This window comes from Salvelinus sp. IW2-2015, linkage group LG4p (assembly GCF_002910315.2).
Source record: "Salvelinus sp. IW2-2015 linkage group LG4p, ASM291031v2, whole genome shotgun sequence".
Lineage (NCBI taxonomy): Eukaryota > Metazoa > Chordata > Actinopteri > Salmoniformes > Salmonidae > Salvelinus > Salvelinus sp. IW2-2015.
This window is the reverse complement of record NC_036841.1, coordinates 17255294-17277962: the sequence shown is the minus strand read 5'-3', so window position 1 is coordinate 17277962 and position 22669 is coordinate 17255294. Positions and strand designations below refer to the sequence as shown.

General features: G+C 44.2%; 1 pseudogene; it reads right to left on the bottom strand.

Moving 5' to 3' along the window:
• Window positions 1-22669, bottom strand: part of LOC111957373 (dedicator of cytokinesis protein 10-like) — a 130436-nt pseudogene that overhangs the window by 13056 nt on the left and 94711 nt on the right.

The window sequence follows — 22669 nt, the reverse complement described above, 5'->3', positions numbered from 1 at the left end:
TGACCATGATCATTTACAATCTAAGGTAACACCAAGTCATTTAGTCTCCTCAACTTTGTACCAAATACAATGCTATTATTTTTTAGAGATGTTCAGGACCAGTTTATTACTGGCCACCTTTTTTAAAACTGACTGCAACTCTTTGTTCAGGGTTGCAGTGACTTTCCTAGCTGTGGTTGCTGATGTGTATATGTCTGGAAGAATTTAGATTTTTGACTGTAATGCTCCATTAATTGCACATCTGGCCCTTTAATTGCGCATCTAGCGAGTGAGGAATGTGCAGTCTAATGTGCCGGTCCAGCGATGCTGCCGATGCTCATTTCATAGAAAAGTTAGCAAATAACAAATAAAAGATACAAATTATATACTTCTGCCAGGTAAACCTACCTTGCAGTTAACATTTAATTTAAAGGGTTATCACATCAACTGCCTATACAATGAGAGATAGACAAACGCGCGCACCACACGGACAGACTGGGGCAATATTGCTGGAAATTAATTAGCAGATATTGTGTTAGGTTTGGCTTTTTAAGCCAATAGTGGCTAACCAGGGGTGGAATAATGTCAAGTCGCGTTGATTACATAGCAGCTGGGAGWTTGTGGTGTCTGATACTTGTGAGATTTGTTTATGGCAGTTTGCGATGGAACACGTGAAAATTGCATATACTTTTAGAATTGTTTGGCGCGCAATAGACCTGTTGGAGACCCATGGTCTAAATGAATCACTACTTCACTGGCTGCTTTTCTATGGAGAAAGATTGCTGCCCAAATGTAGCAGTACATTAATTCATTTACAACATTTTGACAGCAATCTTTCTATGAAAGTCACAGAGGCAAGGACTAAAGAGGCCCGATACACTTTCAATAATACTGTATATGAAACATATAGATGTGACAGTGTTTGGAAGCTGGGGGGAGGTAGTAGACTGACCTTGTTGGAGTCCTGGATCATCTTGACGTTGTCGGCCCCAAACTTGTCCGAGTAGAGTTTGAGGAGCCTCTGGGAAATCTCGGACAGCCCTGTCAGCTTGGGCTCCTTATAGATGAACTCTTTACTCTCCTCCTCCTCAAAGAAACCCTGTTACAGAAACACCATGTTACCCAACCACCTGTGTGTGTGTGTGTGTGTTTCTGACTAAGTCACTCTGAATAAGAACTTCTGTTATATGACCAAACTGTAAAATGCAATGCCTGCTTCAATACTTTGAAGAGTATGTATATGTGCGTGTATTGTTTACAACTGTGGCCCATAGATTTCTGTTTCCATCTCTTAGTTGAATATGAATAATCCTTAGCTGGAAAACCTAGGCTCACATCACCCCCTAGTGGTTTAGTGCGCTTCCCTATCAGTCTAGTCATGTGTTTCTTAGTGTCAGGTCAGCTTGTTAGAACACATTCGTAATCATAAAAGGCACTGGCAAAATTGTAATGTTATGTTCTGGATGAAACAGAGGCCATTCAGATGTCAGAGGTCATTCTCAAAGCACCGTTGAGTCAAAGGGCAATGGRGATTATTTTCGGACAGTGTGCTCTTTCCTTAAGAATCAACTCCGTGGCTCTGTCTCAATGAGTCTTTCTTCGATTCCTTGCATCCTATGTCCTCGTCTCTTTCTCAACCGTAGCGGAGGAAAGGGTCCAAGGTAGGGTTGAATGGTGGGAACCCGGTTACTGAGATTTACCGCCCAAAACCACTCCCTTTCCCGGGATAAATAACAGCGAAAAACCGGTAAATTACAATAAATTATTTATATCAACAGCATGACGTGAAATGGAGCAGTCTTCCCCTCTCGCTCATCAATTCCATTCAAATTGCATCCAAAATAGATAATCCGGTTCAAGATTGATATACAGCTCTGGAACAAATTAAGAGACCACTGCAAAATGATCAGTTTCTCTGGTTTTACTATTTATAGGTATGTGTTTGGGTAAAATGAAAATGTTTGTTTTATTCTATAAACTACTGACAACATTTCTCCCAAATCCCAAATAAAAATATTGTCATTTAGAGCATTTATTTGCAGAAAATGACAACTGGTCAAAATAACAGGAATGGCATAAAGTCACTCAACATCAATGTGAAAGACTGGTGGAGAGCACGCCAAGACGCATGAAAGCTGTGATTGACAATCAGGGTTATTCCACCAAATATTGATTTCTGAACTCTTCCTAAGTTAAACCATTAGTATTGTGTTGTTTAAAAATGAATATGAACTTATTTTCTTTGTATTATTCGATTGTCATTTTCTGCAAATAAATGCTCTAAATGACAATATTTTTWTTTGGAATTTGGGAGAAATGTTGTCAGTAGTTTATAGAATAAAACAAAAATGTTCATTTTACCCAAACCAAATTCACGGCACCAGAATCACGTGTTCTCTCAGCTTTATCATGGTTTGAACGAGATGTGTAATTCCAGTCCAATAATACAATACAGTACAGTACAGTAATACAGTTCACACCCATAAATATTTGCCTACTGGAGCTAGTTTCATTTATTTACCCAAGAGAGCATATTGGTAGCTACATCTACGGGATTTCATGTTTTTGTTGTTGTGTGTAAGTAGCCTATATATCATATATGTATTGGGTAACAGCACAATCATTTGGGCTTGTTTGGGCTAGGGCTCATACATTAAATACATTTTATGAGCCCTAGCCCAAAAAAGCTCAAATGATTGTGCCGTGCGATGAGGTTCCTTAGACCTCTGCACCACTCAAGAGGCCCTGCTTTATGTGCTTTTGAATGACACTTCCGGTTTTGGCAGGAAATACCGGGATACCCGGGAAGAAAGTGATTTACTCTAGGGATGGAACATTTGTAAAATCCCGGGAATATATTCAAACCCTAGTCCAAGTTCCCTCCACTCGGACCCTCGGTTTGGAGAAGGAGGCTGCGAGGAGAGGGGATGCGAGGAATCGAGGAGAGATGAATTGAGAAAGAGCCCTCCATTCCAGCATTCATTACCAGGGACGTATTCATAAAGTGTCTCAGAGTAGAAGTGCTGATCTAGGATCAGGTCGCCCCTCTAATTCATTATGACTTAAGAGATCCTAAAAGCAGCAGWCCTACTCTGAGATGCTTTGTGAATACAGGCCCTGGTCTGGCCTGCCTGCATGTATGCTGCTATGTCATCTTGACACCAACTGTTCTAAGATCTGTTCACAGGAGCTAGAGATTAGAGATTGGGATCGTTGAAGGGAAAAAATATTACTGAAGATTATAGGATGTGGGTATCGGGGTAGGTATCCGGGTTGGGATAAATTCTATTTAAACTCCTTCAACTCAGGAAGTAAACTGACATTCCAATTCCCTTATTCATTTCCTCATTTCTTTTCAATGAGGGACATTTTCATTCCGCTTTATTCTGAATTGATATAGAATCAACCCCAAACCCCGGTAGGTATACATATCATATAGAAGAGCATATCAATATGTATACAGCATATATTTTAGAAGACAGGTTAGAGAAGTTACTACCGGTGAAGGGAGAAGAGAGAAGGCAGGAAACAAAAAGAGAGACAAAAACTTACCGCAATCTTGATACAGAAAAACCAAAAGGAAGAAAAGAAAAAGAGCAGATGGAGGAATTAAAGAGACCGACTAGAGACAAGTTGTGATCCCCCCCCCTCCCCATTCACCAAAGATTAAATGTCTAAAGGATTCAGGCTCTTCTAAGATGAGTCCAACCAGCTTACTGAATGTAGGAGTTATGCGACAAAAGACAGATACTCGGTGAGAATACCTATGGGACTGGGTTTGTACCAGAGGGCTATAGCTATAGCATGTATGCTGCAGATGTGGAGGCTATCAAGCTCGTCAACGCTAGTAGAAGCTAGTAGAAGCTAGTAGAAGCTAGTAGAAGCTAGTTGAAGCTAGTTGAAGCTAGTTGAAGCTAGTTGAAGCTAGTTTAGCATTGCGGTGTGACGTCCTTTCTCCTCCCGAGACCTGAAGGATTGAATCCCGGAGCAGGGATGGTACACGCTAGCCTGAGTGCCAGTCTGTGTGCGCGATCCAGATCGATGCCAAACATGACAATGAGTAACAAGGAGTTTGTATGATAGCACAAACAGACTGGCACACAGGCTAGGAACATGGTAAACACACACCTTTCTATAAGGTGTGTTTGTCATTGTCATCCGTGGCTCTGATGGCACTTACCAGTCCATAGAACGCCACGCGGTAGTATCGGCCAAAAAGACGCTTCTCAGAGTTCACGACCTCTGTCACCTTCAGGTAGGAGCGGTGGATGTCGTAGTACAGCTCCGATAGCCTCTGTGGATCACACACAAAATGTCAATCACAACTATCCCCTCCCTGTCCGAGTGTCTCTGGCCTGGTAAAGAAACAACCCTGTCCGATCCACCCAGTCACCTTGAAATCTCGTCTCTTCTCAAAGACGGCAATGACGGGCTTGTTGATATCGGCGATGAGCTCGTGCCTCTCAGACTTCCACAGGTAGTCCACACACAGCTCCAGCTGCTCCACTAGAGTATCCTACATACACAGGAAGTACAGGGCGCAAGAGAAGAAGAAAAGTAGATAGATTAATCTATACAAGAAACTACATGGACGCATCTCAAATATCATCCTTCTCTTGTCAGGTTCTGCATTGTATTGTCATTGAACGACCTTCCAAATCTGAGCTGAAAAATCTATACAATTCTTTGTACTGGACCCAGTAGGGGTGAGGGTACCTCGGTGTAGGGGGTATCTTGAGTCCCTGTGTCCTCTTTCATGGCCCCCTCTTCCTTCACGTTTGGTGAGATGCACAGGAAGGCCGCCCAGCCCATGGAGAACGACGCTGAGGTTTCAAACAGGATATGACATCAGAGAAGGAGGGACATAGGAGCAGAGAGCTCATAGGAACAACATGTTGTCACTCTCTTCTTTATGCTTGTGTGCATTTTATCATCCGATGGTATGAACACACACACACACACACACACACACACACACACACACACACACACACACACACACACACACACACTGTGGTACTTAACATTCCTTGTGTTCCGTATCAACAAACCCAAACAGAGAACAGTAACTCCATTCATTGTGAACGTGCTTTCTTTACACATATCAAGTGAAACTTGGGTGGACATCAATATAGGCATCTCTCAAAAGGCAAGGTAGACAACAGACATCCAGACATCTTTCAATAGTAAATTCAAAATCAGTGGACTTCAAAACATTATACCTGCCTGTACTCCATTCTGTTAGTCTTTGAGTCATAGGGTTTGTTCAGCATACACTTAGAATGCATGTCCAATACATTGCTTCATTCTAAGTGGTATTGCAAAGCATTTCAGTGGACTTCAAAACATTACACTGTGCACCTGTAAAAATGTGGACTCCATTCTGCTAGATGCAGTCAAAGATTGGTCCTAGTGTTTTTAAGTAAACTAGTTTTCATATCTATATTATATACTGTATGTAGATTAGTGTACGTTCTATATACTCTGTTTATTGCTGTCAGCACCATTTCACAACGTTAAATTCCTGGTAGATGTAAATGTACTTGGCGAAGAAGTTCTGATCTGGAGTAATCGTAGCTTGAATTCCCCCCACCTTTACGCATCCTGTTCCATGGCCGGCCCAGGGTCGGCACACTCATTTCTCCATCTCGGGGGGTTAGTAAGGGGCTACAGTTATTGACATTGGGCTCCTCAGGAACCACACTTGACATCCTGCCTTGTCAGGTTTCCAGTAGCCTGCGTTATAAGGAGGAATATAGGAGTTTACTCGACACAATTTAACTTTCCACTTGCTGTTTTGACCTTTTTTCACACTTCACGACAAGCCAGTGCTTTAAGGGCATGCTTTCCACACACGGCGAGCGGCGGCGGAAAGCGAGAGCGAGAGATGACGGCTCATGCTCTGGAACGGTGAAGCGCGGCTAGCAAGACACACACGTGCAGATGGAGACACCGCGTTCCCATGTCGTAGTAGTGCATACTAGACATGAGAGGAGGGAAGTCGCACTCACAGCAGCAGACGCTGGCTACGTCCAAATGGCACCCTATCCACTCTTTACCCTCTCATACACAAAACATAGGGTGCTATTTGGGACGCAGCCTATGTTTGTGTACGAGAGAGTAAAGAGTGGATGGCCAGTCTGTAGCACATAGAGGTCTCTGTGCGCTGATTGGACGATGTCATTGTTTTCCAGACAGTGGGGTTGTGACACACAAAACTCAGTCTGACTAACCTCTCTTCTCACACCCAAATAAGTCATATGCCAACACACAAAAGCATGCACAGTGTATAACAAATCCACAAGCGTATACATGCATACACACAGCCGCGCACGGGACACAAGCATGCCCGCACAGACAACAACACATCAACCCACTCATACCATTTCCACCCCTACACGCGCAGACAAAGGCGTTAGAAACAAATGTTTGCGCATAGAGGCTATAGTAGCCATATGCACACGGTGCTGAATGATGATGTCACACATGCTGTCCAGCCAATCGGTGGGCAGAGGGGCCAGAAGACTCACAAGCAGTGGTTAGAGGTTCTCCACCAGCACACGCTAGAGAGCAGACGCACGCACACACACACATCTGCAGAAGCTTGTCAGCAGCACTGGCATGTTGGCGGCCCACCGGGCTGTGCTCACCTCTCCTCTTGAGGGACTCAGCGATCAGGGCGGAGATGTGGATGTACACATGGCCGCCTGAGGGACAGAGGAACAGGAGGAAAAGAGGTGAACAGTTTAATCACAGATACCAACACATCATTAACTAGGCGTCCCACAGTAGGAGCGCTGATCTAGGATCAGTTCTAACTTTGAGATCACAATTAATAAGATTACATGGACAGGGGGAGATGATTCTAGATCAGTACTCGTACTCTGAGATGCTCTGATATGGCCCTGAACACCACAGTGTAACAACCCTAGTCTTGGCAAGTGCATTATAAACACTGTGGCAGTCTCAAGTAGTTTGAATTACCCCCTAAAAACGTTTCAATGTTGTCAGAGGTGGGTTGGTACAGTGGGTATCATAAGTATCTACCCCACTTAGATTTTAAACATTTTATTGTATTACAAAGTGGGCTGTGAAGGAAAATGTTATGTTTGTGCTTTTCTAATAAACCAATTTGACTGGGTTCATGCAAGTGACTTTGGAGGAATCCTCACTGTCAGTATAAGCAATTTGGCTGTATGCCCAGAACATTGCATTGAGAACGAAGAGGGATATCTCAATTTCAAGATGAAGTCACATGCATGAACCAAAAGTTAATGATTAATTAATTATGAATAATGAATCATGTAAATCATGCAAATATAACTTGCCTGTGTAAGCAGTATATAACTAACAGGACTGCCCCGACGGAGCTCCCGCATAACATGTATATGGTGCATTAAGTTTCTCCAGCTTGCTGATAATAAAGAATGATTCATTTAATATTGACTTCAGGTGTCCCTGGTGGTAATTTCCATGAGAGCTTAAAATTGATTTAATTATTTAAAAAATTGGCAACGATCTACACAAACTACTCTTTAATGTCAATACGGAAAAAAATTCTAAAATTTCTTAAAAAGTAATGAAAAATTAGACACTAATATTCTTGATTAGATCAGTATTCACCCCCGAGTCAATTCGCATACCACCCCAACAGATCCACAGATGACGCAATCTCAATCACACTCCACACTGCCTTTCCCACCTGGACAAAGAGAACACCTATGTGGGAATGCTGTTCACTGACTACAGCTCAGCGTTCAACACCATAGTGCACACAAAGCTAATCACTAAGCTAAGGACCACGGGACTAAACACCTCCCTCTGCAACGGATCTGGACTTCCTGACGGCCGCCCCAGGTGGTAAGGGTAGGCAACAACACATCTGCCATGCTGATCCTCAACACTGGGGCCTCTTAGGGGTGTGTACTTGGTCCTCTGTAGTGGAGCAGGTCGAGAGTTTCAAGTTCCTTGGTGTCACTCACCAACAATCTATCATGGTCCAAACACACCAAGACAGTTGTGAAGAGGCACGACAAAACCTTTTCCCCCTCAGGAGACTGAAATGAATTGGCATGGGTCCTCAGATCCTCAAAAAGTTCTACAGCTGCACCATCGAGAGCATCCTGACCAGGTGCATCACCGCCTGGTATGGCAACTGCTCGGCATCTGACCGTAAGGCGCTACAGAAGGTAGTGCGTCGGCCCAGTACATCACTGGGGCCAAGCTTCCTGCAATCCAGGACCTACATAAAAGGCGGTGTCAGAGAAAGTCCATAAAATTGTCAAGACTCCGGTCACCCAAGTCATAGACTGTTTCTGTGCTACTGCACGGCAAGCGCTACCAGAGCGCCATGTCTAGGACCAAAAGGCTCCTTAACAGCTTCTACCCCAAGCCGTAAGACTGCTGAACAATTACTCAAATGGACACCAGACTATTACATTGACACCCCCCATTTGTTTTGTACACTGCTGCTATCACTGTTTATTATCTGGAGAAGTTTCAACTGTGCCGGACAGATGGCAGGCGTTGTGGCGTTGTGCAGGCAAGCGGTTTGCTAATGTCAACATTGTGAATAGAGTGCCCCATGGTGGCGGTTGGGTTATGATATGGGCAGATAAGCTAAGGACAACAACACAATTGCATTTTATCGATGGCAATTTGAATGCACGATATACCGTGAAGAGATCCTGAGGCCCATTGTCGTGCCATTCATCTGCTACCATCACCTCATGTTTCAGCATGATAATACCTCAAGGATCTGTACACAACTCCTGGACACTGAAAATGTCCCAGCTCTGCCATGGCCTGCAACTCACCAAACATGTAACCCATTGAGCATGTTTAGGATGCTCTGGATCAACGTGTACAACAGTGTGTTCCAGTCCCCGCCAATATCCAGCAACTTCTCATAGCCATTGAAGAGGAGCGGCACAACATTCCACAGTCCACAATCAATAGCCTGATCAACTCCATATGAAGGAGATGTGTCGTGCTGCACGAGGCAAATGGTGGGTCTGATCCACGCCCTACCTATCATTAAGGTATCTGTGAACAACAGGTGTATGCATATCTGTTATTCCCAGTCATGTGAAATCCATAGACTATGGCCTAATTTATTTATTTAAATTGACTGATTTCCTTATATGAACTGTAACTCAGTAAAATCTTTGAAATTGTTGCACACTGCGTTTATCTTTTTGTTCATGAATACTTATGCCACGCCTATATTTTTGTTATTTATTTGTAAACATTTGTAGAATTTACTTTTCACTTTCACATTATGGAGTATTTGTGTAGATTATGCCAAAAAATAAAGCAACAAAATGTGAAGGGGGGGGGGGTGACTACTTATGATACCCACTGTACACATCTCTGCACCCTATACATAACATAACATAACATAACATAAACCTATAACATATCCAGTAACCCAGTCCTACTGTACCTCGGAGAGGTCTCCGTTGCGGACCGTGTATCTTGGCCATGCTCTCCAGCCAGGTGCGCCGGAGCTCAGGCGTGCTGGCGTAGGAGTTGGCCAGGCTGTACTGCAGGTCCACCAGCATCTCCGGGTCCTTCTCGTGCTCCTTCATCTGGGACGTGGCCATCAGCACCGTGCGGATCCGCTTGGTCAAGTCTTTCACCTCGGCAGGGAACGGTGTGTTCTGGGAGTGCGGATGGATCATACATACTGACATCACACTTCATAAAAGGTTGATTATTCTTTTCGTGGTAAACAAGGACAAAGGACAAGGACAAACAAGGTTTTTGGCTTCTGTGAGGCTCAGTTACAGACACAATGTACATGACGTCACATCAGATCAAACACGGGCAGTATGCACAATCGCAGCATATACAAACWTTATTAGTCACTAGAGGGAGTTAAGAGAGGAATCACAAACTCACTTCCTCAACACTAGGTCTGACTCCCAAATGCCATCCTATTTGCCATGTATGCAACAAGGCAGGTCCTACAAGCCCTGTCTTTATTTCGCACCTGGACTACTGTTCAGTCGTGTGGTCAGGTGCCACAAAGAGGGACTTTGGAAATTTGCAGTTGGCTCAGAACAGGGCAGCACGGCTGGCCCTTAAAAGTACACGGAGCGCTAACATGCATGTCAGTCTCTCATGGCTCAGAGTGGAAGAGAGATTGACTTCGTCATTACTTGTTCCTGTAAGAGGTGTTGAGAAGCTGAATGTACCGAGCTGTCTGTTTAAAATACTAGCACACAGCTCGGACACCCATGCATACCCCACAAGACATGCCACCAGAGGTCTCTTCACAGTCCCTAAGTCCAGAACAGACTATGGGAGGTGCACAGTACTACATAGAGCAATGGCTACATGGAACTCTATTCCACATCAGGTAACTGATGCAAGCAATAGCATCATATTTAAAAAGCAGGTAAAAATACACCTTATGGAACAGCGGGGACTGTGAAGTAACACAAACATAGGCACAGACACATGAATACACACACATGAGAACACGCACTATACACACAAGTGCACATGGATTTTGCATTGTAGATATGTGGTAGTGGAGTATGGGCCTGAGGGTAGACAGTGTGTTGTGAATGCTGTAATGAATGTATTGTAATGTTTTTAAAATGGTATAACTGCCTTAATTTTGCCGGAAGAGAAAGGTGGTAAAAATTGTCAAAGACACGCGAGTCATAGACTGTTCTCTCTGCTACTGCACGAACTCTTTTGACTCATCACATACGCTGCTGTTACTGTTTATTATCTATCCTGTTGCCTAGTCACTTTATCCCAACCTATATCTACATACAGTATCTACCTCAATTACCTAATAGTCCTGCACATCCACTCTGTACTAGTGCCCAGTGTATATAGCCAAGTTATCGTTACTCATTGTGTTTTTATTCCTCGTGTTATTATCTTTCAATTTTTCCAGGTTTTTTCTCTTTGCATTGTTGGGAAGGGCCCGTAAGTAAGCATTTCACTGTTAGTCTACACCTGTTGTTTATGAAACATGTGACAGATTTGCAGTTTACAACAGATCTATAGCAATTCTACACATTTTGCCATAGGAGGGAGAGAATATTTTGCTTTTTTAAAGCTAGTTTGCTGCAATTCTACACATTTTTCCATGGGGCGGAGAGAAGATTTAGCAATTGTATAACTCATTTCATGCACTATTTTTAGTTTTAGAGGTCATTTCTTCCAATTCGACTAATTATGCCATAGGGTGGAAAGAAATGTGTGCAGTTTTTCATATGATATCTGAGTGAGACTGACTACTAATTGGACCTTGGTTACTACAAGTTAAGATAGCTGGCCGCTAGACTAACTTACCAATCTAATTTTCATGTTTCTGACGTGGGCTAATTGAGTGACTATCAATGACTGACATAAGAGAAAAACTGCTGAACAACCAAATTTAGAAATTGCACCTTGTGTATTCTACTATTCTACCTCGGAACAGTAAGTTGAGACCCCGACTGAGTTCCCCCGCCAGTTGCCCACCCCTGATTTATACAGTAGTGGATTATAAAGGGAATAGGGTGCCATTTGGGACGCAGACCAATTCTCAGTCCAGTCCCTGTTCTCACCTTGAGAGGAGCATCTCCGTTGGCAAAGTTATTGATGATGGCCAGAGACTGTTGGAAGCGTGAGCCCCCGATGCCAGCATCCGCTATCAGCTGACTCACTGCCTTGATCAACTGAAAGGACGGAGAAGCGAGAGGAGAGAAAGAGAGTGAAGGGGACGCTAATTACAACCGCTCTGAAACAGGGTGGCGACGGGTGTGTGTGTGGTCTCTGATCGGCTGCTAAACAGTCTGTTTCAGAGGTAAATGCAGCCATAGAAACATCCCGGCCTTTATCTATCTAGGCCCTGTGTACACCGCACAAAACAGTGAAAATAAAGATCTGGTGCGCGCACACACACACACACACACACACACACACACACACACACACACACACACACACACACACACACACACAACACACACACACACACACACACAACACCACACAACCGGCCCCCCCACCTCCACCCCAAGAACCACACCCCACATGCACATCCCCCACCCCCGCTGGCTGACCTGTAGGTGGGGAGCGGACGATGGACTTCCCTTGGTGAACTCAAGAGTTTTTCCTCATGAAGAAGTAGAGGAAGTGCAGAGGCCTGCAGTGCTGGGTGGCTGGAGCGGGGGTTACAACACTTCAGATCTCGTAGCACACGGCAGCCACAACAGTCGCTTTACCTGGAAGAACGCAGAGGGGAACTAGAAGAGAGAGAGAGAGAGGGTGTAAGGAAAGAGACAGAGAGAGAGATGGGGAGGAAGAAAGAGAGAAAAAGCAAGAGAGGAGTAAGTTGGGAAGAAAGAGAGTGGGGGTATAGGGAGGGAGAGAAAGGAAAGAGAAAGGTAGACAGAGCGAGAGACAAGGAGAGAGGAAGAAGAGGACGAGGGAGAGAGAGAAGCTCAGCATCATAATGTACTATGAAGTAACATTCTGTGTCCATAAATTCCAGTTAGTGTGGTATGTGTGTGAGCGCTATCAGCTAGTGCAGAGACGCTTCTTGTATGAAGAGGCGCAGGGCAGCAAAGACGTGTCTCAGGGTGCTGGTGGACTGATTGATCTGGAAGAACAGGAGGTAGGTGTCGAACACCTTCCTCATCAGCAGGTTCTGACCCTCGTCCTGCAGTAACTGTTTCTGTGGGAGAGAAAGAACAACAATCAACATATGTCCTTCCCAAATGGCATCCTCTTCCTAATCTCGTCCACCAGATGGCTCTGCGGTACAAATTGAGTCTGGGGACAAGGTTACCCTATTCCCTATATAGTGCACTATTTTTGACCAGGGGCTATAGTGCTCTTGTCAAAAGTAGTGCACTATATAGAGAAAATGGTGCCATTTGGGACGCAGCCATAATATGAATTACAAATGGCTCCGGTCAAAAGACAGACAAAACAGCATGTCTGGGTTGCTTTACAGAGTATAGCAATTGTAGGAATTCTGGGGCAGCCAACTTGAGAATTGAGGAGTGCACAGTAACCTACAAGAACAACAGAAGATAAAATCACCAACTTGGAATACAAACTGAATATCTCGGATTGAGTGAAGTGAAACAATAATGATTAGTGAAACAGAGCGGTATTTAGTGTGGATTCCATGTGGAAAAGTCACTGTAGTTCTTAGTAATAATCACAAGGTGGCAGTGGCGTATTAAAATAGGCTCTCATGATTGGCAGGTCTAGGATTGCAAAATTCCCCCACAATTCCCAGGTTTTCCAGAAATCCCGGTTGGAGGACTCACAGACTTCCTGTTTATTCCCTTGTGATTCCAGGAGTCTTCCAACTGGAATTTCTGGGAAACCTGGGAATTTTGAGAAAGTGTCCAGAATTGAGCAACCGTATCATGTCTCTAGGTTGTAGAGATCGGTGTTGGACCATTCAGACAGTGGTCAGTGTTGTCGTCTGACCTTGTGGTGATGGACAAAGAGGCCCAGAACATCCAGTACGATGAGGGCCACCTCGGTGGACAGATTGGCCTCGATGTCCGTCGGGCTCAGGTGGTCACCCTCTGGGATGTTCCCATCTGAGGGAAGGACAGGAAAGGGGCAATGATACAGCAGCACAGCAAGAAACAACACAAAATCCTAACCCTAGCAGTAACCCTCACACACCTAACAACAGAACAGTAATAGCTAAGTACTGTTAGCACTGTAATGGCTGAGAAATAGCACAATTGACGGTTGGTAAGAATAAAAACGCTATTGGCCTAGGACAACAAAAGCTAACTAACTAACCACATTAATGTGAACTATGTGAATTAAACAGTTTTAAAATGGGACCGGGGTGGCAGTGCCCAGTGATGTTGGGTGAGTGGGCGTAATTGGGGGGGGGGACATTACCTGTCTCCATCATCTGCAGCAGCTTGGGGTTGGTCAGGGCGTTCTTGGCCCGGATGATGGGCATGGTCTGGGAGCGTGCGTGCCGATGGCCGTCCTGTCCTGACATCATCCTGGTGACCAGAAGGTCAGGGGTTAGAGGTCAGAGGGTCAACACATAACTCTCAACCTCGCAAGTCGGGGTGGTGTTCAGCAGGGATGAAACAGGTGCAAGTGGTTTGAAACGAAGGAGATACTCTGTGAACTTGACCAATATGAACGCTCATTTTATAAGTTTTATCCGCCTTGAAAACATCCTGTAATTCTGCACTGCGGTCTAATCCCAAATGGACCCCTAGACCCTACGACCTATGCACTTGTGGAGATCTGAGAGGATGTGATTGGTAGAAACAATCCACTTAACCTATCAAAGGGCAAGTAGGAGCACGTATTGATAGCACCTGTCAAATCCAAATCAGATCTTCACAAGTGCATAGGATGTAGTCCAGGGGTCCATTTGGGATTGGTCCTAAGTGTGTGAAAATGTCTAAGAAAACATTATCACCTGTAACGTGACAACAAACAGGTTAATGCAACCATATAGTTAAAAGGGATTGCTGTTAAGACAGGGATTCTATTTTTAATGGGGGAGGATTTGCAGACAACGGACTAGCCAATTACACCACGCCACACGTATGGTAGACACTGAGGGGCATGATGGGAAAACAGAGTGGCCGCCACACTATCACATGACACACTCACAATGTCCACCATGGATGGTCACGTGTTCAGGACCATGAAGACAACACTGATGAACAGCAATGATGAACTAAACTCATAACAGGATGAATGGTGAACACAAACTCAGCTGTTTTAAGTCCTACTTATAGTTTACTGGACTAAAAATGTATAGTTTACTGGAGACATTATTTATATATTACTGGACAAAAAAGTCACGTTCTAAATAAATCCTTTCCATCTCTATCACTCAACTCCATTTTAAAACCACCTGGCTACTGTTACATACAGTTCCTATAGAAAGTCTTGAACTTTTTTCACCTTTTGTTGCTTTACAAAGTGGGATAAAATTGATTTAATAGTATTTTTTTCCCATCAATCTACACAAATTACTCTAATGTCAAAGAAAAATGTTTAAAAAAACGTTTTGATTCATGACAAATAAAACACTAATACACAGTTGAAGTCGGAAGTCTACATACACTTAGGTTGGAGTCATTAAAACTCATTTTTCAACCACTCCACAAACTTCTTGTTAAGAAACTATAGTTTTGGCAAGTCGGTTAGGACATTTACTTTGTGCATAACACAAGTCATTTTCCCAACAATTGTTTACAGACAGATTATTTCACGTATAATTCACTATATCACAATTCCAGTGGGTCAGAAGTTTACATCCACGAAATTGACTGTGCCTTTAAACAGCGTGGAAAATTCCAGAAAAAGATGTCATGGCTTTAGAAGGTTCTGATAGGCTAATTGACATAATTTGAGTCAATTGGAGGTGTACCTGTGGATGTATTTCAAGGCTTACCTTCAAACTCAGTGCCTCTTTGCTTGACATCATGGGAAAATCAAAAGAAATCAGCCAAGACCTCAGAAAAACAATTGTAGACCTCCACAAGTCTGGTTCATCCTTAAGGAGCAATTTCCAAACGCCTAAGACAGACGTGACCAAATGGGGACCAACGGGCCGGGTCATACAGTTCATACTGTAACAACATAGTAAGCGGCAAGTATAAACACCATAGGGACCACCACCGCACTCAGCCGTGAGGCGATAGACGACGTTCTTCTCCTAGAGAATTGAACGTACTTTCTGGTGGCGCCAAGCTACAGTGACAAGATGTAGACCGCGTATCTGTCTCCACTAAACAGAGATAGAAGTACACAAGTTGGAGAACGCATAGTATAGAGATGGCAAAATGAGTGAGAGTACCCGAGAAACAACAGAGGCAAATGGAACTCATGTTGAAGACGCTAATAGGATAGGTATAAACAGGCCGACAGTAAAATTATCACGAGTTCTCATATGCAATAAGATAAATCGAGCACGAAGTTATCCTACCATATGAAAGGTCCGGCATCATCAGACCCAAGTGAGAAAAAAGAAGGCCCCACGTCCATGCCAAAACCAAAGGAAGAAAGCCACTGCTCCAAAACCGACATAAAAAGCCAGACTACGGTTTGCAAGCTGCAACATGGGGACAAAGATCATACTTTTTGGAGAAATGTCCTCTGGTCTGATGAAACAAAAATAGAACTGTTTGGCCATAATGACCATCGTTATGTTTGGAGGAAAAAGGGGGAGGCTTGCAAGCTGAAGAACACCATTCCACCGTGAAGCACGGGGGTGGCAGCATCATGTTGTGGGGGTGCTTTGCTGCAGGAGGGACACTCTTTCTCTTCCTCCCTATTCCCCCACTCTCTCTCTCTCTCCCTACTTACTCCTATTTCTCTGTCTTGCTTTTTTCTCTCTTTTTCTTCCTCCCCATCTCTTCTCTATCTCTTCCTTACACCCTCTCTCTCTCTAGTTCCCCTCTGCATTCTTCCAGGGTAAAGCGGACCAAAAGGCATTTAAAGGCAATGCTACCAAATACTAATTGAGTGTATGTAAACTTCTGACCCACTGGGAATGTGATGAAAGAAATAAAAGCTGAAATAAATAATTCTCTCTACTATTATTCTGACAATTCACATTTTTTAAATAAAGTGGTTATCCTAACTGACATAACAGGGAATTTTTACTAGGATTAAATGTCAGGAATTGCGAAAAACGGAGTTTAAATGTATTTGGCTAAGGTGTATGTAAACTTCCAACTTCAACTGTACCTTGATTAGATAAGTATTCACCCCCCTGTGTCAATACATGTTGGAAACACGTTTGGCAACAGTTACAGCTGTGAAGCTTCTTAAGAACTTTGCACACCTACTTGTATTGTCCATTATTCTTTTAAAAAATTCTTCAAGCTCTGTCAAGTTGTTGGGGATCATGGCTAGACAGCAATTTTCAAGTCTTGCCATATATTTTCAAGCATATTTAAGTAAAAATGGCAACTTGGCCATTCAGGAACATTCACTGCCTTCTTGGTAAGAAACTCCAATGTAGATTTGGCTTTGTGTAGGTTATTGTCATGCTGAAAAGTGAATTCCTCTTCCAGTCAGTGTCTGGTGTAAAGCAGACTGAAGCAGGTTTTCCTATGCTTAGCACCATCCCATTTATTTTCATCCTGAAAAACTCCACAGTCTGCTGATGTCAAGAATACTCATACCATGATGCAGCCACCACAATGCTTGAAAAAAGGAGGTAGTTACACAGTGATGTGTTTTGTTGGATTTTCTCCAAACATAAGGCTTTTCATTTTGGCCAAAAAGTGTATTCCTTTGCCATTTTCGCTTCTTCTTCAGTATTACTTTAGTGACTTGTTGCATGGAATATTTGTATTATGTATATTTGTATTCTTCTATTCACTCTGTCATTTAGGTCATTATTGTAGAGTCACTACAATGTTGTTGATCCACCCTCAGTTTTCTCCCATCCCAGCCATTGAACTCTTGCACTTTAACACATCCACAGCATAATTATTAACTTGACCGTGCTTAAAGATCTGTGCTTGAAATTCAATACTTGACTGAGGGACCATATAGATATTGTATGGGGGACAGAGGGGTGTAATCATTCAAAAATCATGTCAACCCTTGTTATTTCACACAGAGTGAGTCCATATAAGTGATTATGTGATTTGTTAAGCCAAATTTGACTTCTGAAGTAATTTAGGCTTGCCTAAACAAAGTGGGTGAATACTTATGCAACGACTATATTTTAGTTATTTAATTATTATTCATTTGTAAAAATGCGTAGAATGTCCTTTTCACTTTGACATTATGGAGTATTTTGTGTAGATCAAAATTACAATTAAATACATTTTAATTCCACTTTGTAACGCAACAAAATGTTTAAAAAAAAAAAAAAGTTGAAGGGGATATAGACTTTCTATAGGCACTGTAAATAATATTTCTAGTATTACTGTAAGTCCAGTGATCCTTATCTGACATGCATAAGAACATGTAGTTCACAACTAAATTGCAGTTTTCTGAACTACTCTAAACATCTCACTCAGTGTTTTACGACGTAATTACCCACCTAATTATGATTAACAATTACAATGAATAAACACATCTGTATATTATTACCTTTTCACACTATCGTACCAACCTGAACTATATTGTACTGGCTTGGATACTTTCTTTTCATATTGTCCTCTCCAGCACGGTTCCAGCAACTATCGTGGACGCGTAACCAGGCCAACGGAGTACAGCGCATGTGTGTGAGTTGTGTGAGTGTGAGTTTGTGTCGGACGCTGTGTGGCGCTCCGAGGTGAAGTTTCCCCTAGGTACAGATCTAGGATCAGCCTCCCTGCCCCCAATCCTAACCATAACCATTAGTTGGGCAAATGTTAAACTGATCCAAGATCAGGGTGTAGGGGAAACTTCACCTTGCTCCCTGTGTGGAGGGAGCGCACAGGTGGCGACTGTGCGTTTACCATTGAGGGAGCAGGCCTGAGGAGGACTGGGTGGAATGGTTAGAGCCCTTCAGGGTGCCATTGTTCTGGGTGGCCTGGGCCAGCTTTACCGCGGCTGCTAGCTTCCTGTTCACAAGCCAATGACACCAGCGTTAAGTCACACCACCATCATCATTATCATCATACTCCTCCTCCTCGTTGTCGAAACTGAACATCACGGCCCGTATTCATCCAGCGTCTCAGAGTATGCGTGCTGATCTAGGATCAGTTTAGCCTTACATATCGTAATGAATCCGAATATTATGGACAGGGGGGCTCCTGATCCGAGATCAGCACTCCTACTCTGAAACGCTTTTGATAAATACGGGCTCAGGTGGGCTAAAGGCATCAAGCCAAGCAGACAGAGGAGGGGGTCATTTCAGCATGGGACACAGCCATAGCGAAGTAGCGGGGTTAGTAGTGTTAGATAAAGAAAAATTATATTTTTTTCCAATGTTAGGTTGACGTTGCCGTTAGTGTGGAAGTATTTTATGGGCTATAGAGAGCATTAGTTGGAAGTAAGGGGTCAGAGAGCTGTAGTAAATGCGACCTAGTTTGCTTGTTGCTAATACAGTAGCCACTGTATGTGGTGACAGAGATTAACATGTGAATTGAGCTAAATGCTTGGCCTAACCATACCGGCTAATGCTATATCAACGAGCAGATTTCTTAGTGGTCAGGTCACTGATTCTACTACGGCCAGTAAATCACAGAGAATGTAGAGCAGCGGGCGGGTGGATGGACGAACGGCGGGATGATGGATGGAGAGGAAGATGGCCGCCATGCTACATGATCATTAGCTTACATGTGACAGCAGCAAAAGCCATGCAGTAGCTACACACACACACATCACAGCAAAAGTTTCAGGGTTAAAAACAGTACGAAATCAGTCCAAATTCATCACACGTGTGGCCATCAATAAATGTGCAGTCACATGGACCTCTATTAACACGTCAATTACACACATCAATACATGGAGTAGACAACACACAGGGGGAGGCAAGACACACAGGCACACGTTCCAGTGTGATCAGTCTGTTAACATGTCATATCATTGTTTACGAGAGTGTTTAATGGTTAATATTACAGATTGCAACAGAAAACAGCCGTTCAGTGGATGCCTTTCCAAATGGCACCCTATTMCCTTTGTCAAATTACATCAAAGTTAATTGGCCGCGTAGACAGATTTGCAGGTGTTATAGCGGGTGCAGCAAAATGCTTATGTTTCTAGCTCCAACAGTGCAGTAGAATGTCTCGCAAATACAATTCAAATAAACAATCAACAAAAAAATCTAATTAAGATATCAAGAAATGACAGAACTGGTCCAATTAATAATCCAGGGGTTAAAGATATTCGAGTGAGCCTGTGTCAGAATCTAGAATATAAATACATGTATGTATAGACAGTGTATCATTTGGAAAGAAAATGGTATGTATTGGCCTCCCGAGTGGCGCAGTGGTCTAAGGCACTGCATCGCAGTGTTGCGGCGTCACTACAGCCTGGGGTTCGATCCGTGACCGGTAGTCCCATAGGGCGGCGCACAATTGGCCCAGCGTTGTCCGGGTTAGGGGAGGGTATGGCCGGGGGGGGCTTTACTTAGCTCATCACGCTCTAGTGACTCTTTGTGGCGGGCCGGGCGCCTGCAAGCTGACTTCGGTTGTCAGTTGAACGGTGTTTCCTCTGAAACATTGGTGCAGCTKGCTTCCAGGGTTAGCGTGGCTTGGTGGGTCATGTTTCGGAAGGATGCACGACTCGACCTTCGCCTCTCCCAAGCATGTCGGGAAGTTGCAGCGATRAGACACGATTGTAACAGGATTTCATGAAATTGGGGGCGAACAAGGGGGGTAAAATTATAAAAAATGAATAAGAAAATGGTATGTACAGTAGAAGCTAGGTATATTAGGATAGGCTATGTCGAGAACACAGTATACATAGAGTGAGTAAACAACAGTATATAAACAGAATATGAGGTATATGGGGCATTAGTCTCAAGGTGCAAGGCAGAGTACTGGCCAGGTAGCTGGCTAGTGATGGCTGTTCAACAGTCTGATGGCCTGGAGATAGAAGCTGTTTTTCAGTCTCTCGGTCCCGGCTTTGATGCACCTGTATCGTCTCGGTCTGCCAGAAGGAAGCAGCTCGGATGGCTAAGGTCCTTGATGATCATCTTGGCCTTCCTTTAACACCGAGTCCTGAAGGGCAGGCAGCATGTCCCCGGTGATACAATAGGCTAATGGCACAACCCTCCGGGTTGAGGGCAGTGCAGTTGCCATACGAGGCGGTGACGCAGCCCGAYAGAATACTCTCAGTGGTGCATCTGTAGAAATGCGTCAGGGTCTCTAGGGGCCATGCTGAATGTCTTCAGCCACCTGAGGTTGTAGAGGTGCTGTTGTGCCTTCTTCACCACGGTGTCGGTGTGGTGAGACCACTTCAGGTGCTCGGTGATGTGCATCGCCAGGGACCTTGAAGCTTYTGACCCTCTCCACTTCGGCCCCGTTGAGTGGATGGGGGCGTGCTCCCTCTGCTGTCTCCTGTAGTCCACGATCAGCTCCAGTTGCACAGGGAGGAGTTCAGAAAGGGCCCTGAGCTTAGTGACAAGCTTGGAGGGCACTATGGTGTTGAAAGCAGAGCTGTAGTCAATGAACAGCATTCTCACATAGGGATCCTCTTGTCCAGGTGGGATAGGGCGGTGTGCCCTACTACTTTTGCCGTACTACTGCCCATAGGGTTCTGGTCAAAAGTAGCGCACTATAAAGGGAATACATCTTGGCCAAAGGTAGTGCACCATAAATGGAATAGGAGCAGGGGCCATAGGGCTCTGGTCAAAAGCAGTGCACTATAAAGTGAATATGATGCTATTTGGGACACATCCAGTGTTACAGGTGTGCTGTGTGTTAATGCATCACTGTATGTATGCTCCTGCTAGGCTGTATCCACTCAACAGAGAGATCTGCTGGATGAGGTTAAAAGAGGGAAATAAAAATCAATGAGGCGCAATTGAAACAGAATACATTATAGGAATGTCTCGGTCGAAACCTTCAAACGGCGATGTGGATGCACAACGCGCGAGTCAACGGTGTACTTCAAAAAAGAGCTCACACTCAGTTCAGACAGGCATCAAAGGCTTGGCACCTCGTAGAAGGAGAGAGAGAGAGCGAGAGAGCGTATTCAAATCCCCCAGCAGCCTCTCTGATTAAGGTTGCATGTTACTTAMCAGCCCCAGACAACGTCTGTGACCCAAATGGCACCCTATTCCCTTTATAGTTCCCTTACGGGCTCTGGTCAAAAGTAGTGTACTAGGCTGCCATTTGGGACACACACAACATCTTCCAGTCCCTTCGTGTTTATTCTACTAATGCCTGACATAGCTAAACACACCACATTCCCAGCCTTTTGTTGGTTCCGACAAAAAGAGAACAAGAAGAAAAAATGAACGTCACTGCTTCTTCTTCACACTGAGGAGGAAATAAGGACTAATTAAATTAGCGGAGAGGAATTCAAATCCAGGCGAAGAGAAAAAGTCTGTCTGGGAAAGCCATTGGCTCTGCTCCAGGATCCACGTACACACACACAGAGAAAACATGCGTACACATGCACGCATACGCGCACACACACAGAGAAAACATGCGTACACAAGCACGCACACGCGCGCACACACACACAAAGTGTACACCAATACCTAAGGTGTGTTGGTTTGATCTCACCAGAGTATATCCAGGTGATCAGGCTCGTCACCAACAAACAGACAGACACACCATTACTAAACTACCCCCCCCCCCCTCAACACATAACCTGGCAACCACGCCAGTGAGAAACATCCAGTTCGCACATCTCGCTGTCAACATCTTTGTGTGTCTGCCATTAATAATATTTTCCCCCTTGTCCTCCGCCTCTCTCTCTTCTCTCGCTCTTCTCCTCTCGACTGCAGCAGATAACTAATGGTGTTGGCAGGGATCCACCTCGTTCTGGTCTCCCCAGTAGACGCAGACAGACAGACAGACAGACAGACACACACACAGCGCAGCTGGGAGAAAGTCAGAGAGCCCCACCCTGCACCTGGGAGCAGCCTGGGTGGTCACACTACTCGATACAGTAACACATCATTACGTTTGTGTGTTTGGTGTGACCGAAGTTTGCGTGCGCATCATTACATGCCATCAAGTGTGTGTGTGACGGTGGTGTCGGTATGGGGGAGGTATTGTAACGTGCTCGTGTGTGTGTGTGTGTCGTGTGCCTGTGTGTGTGAGTG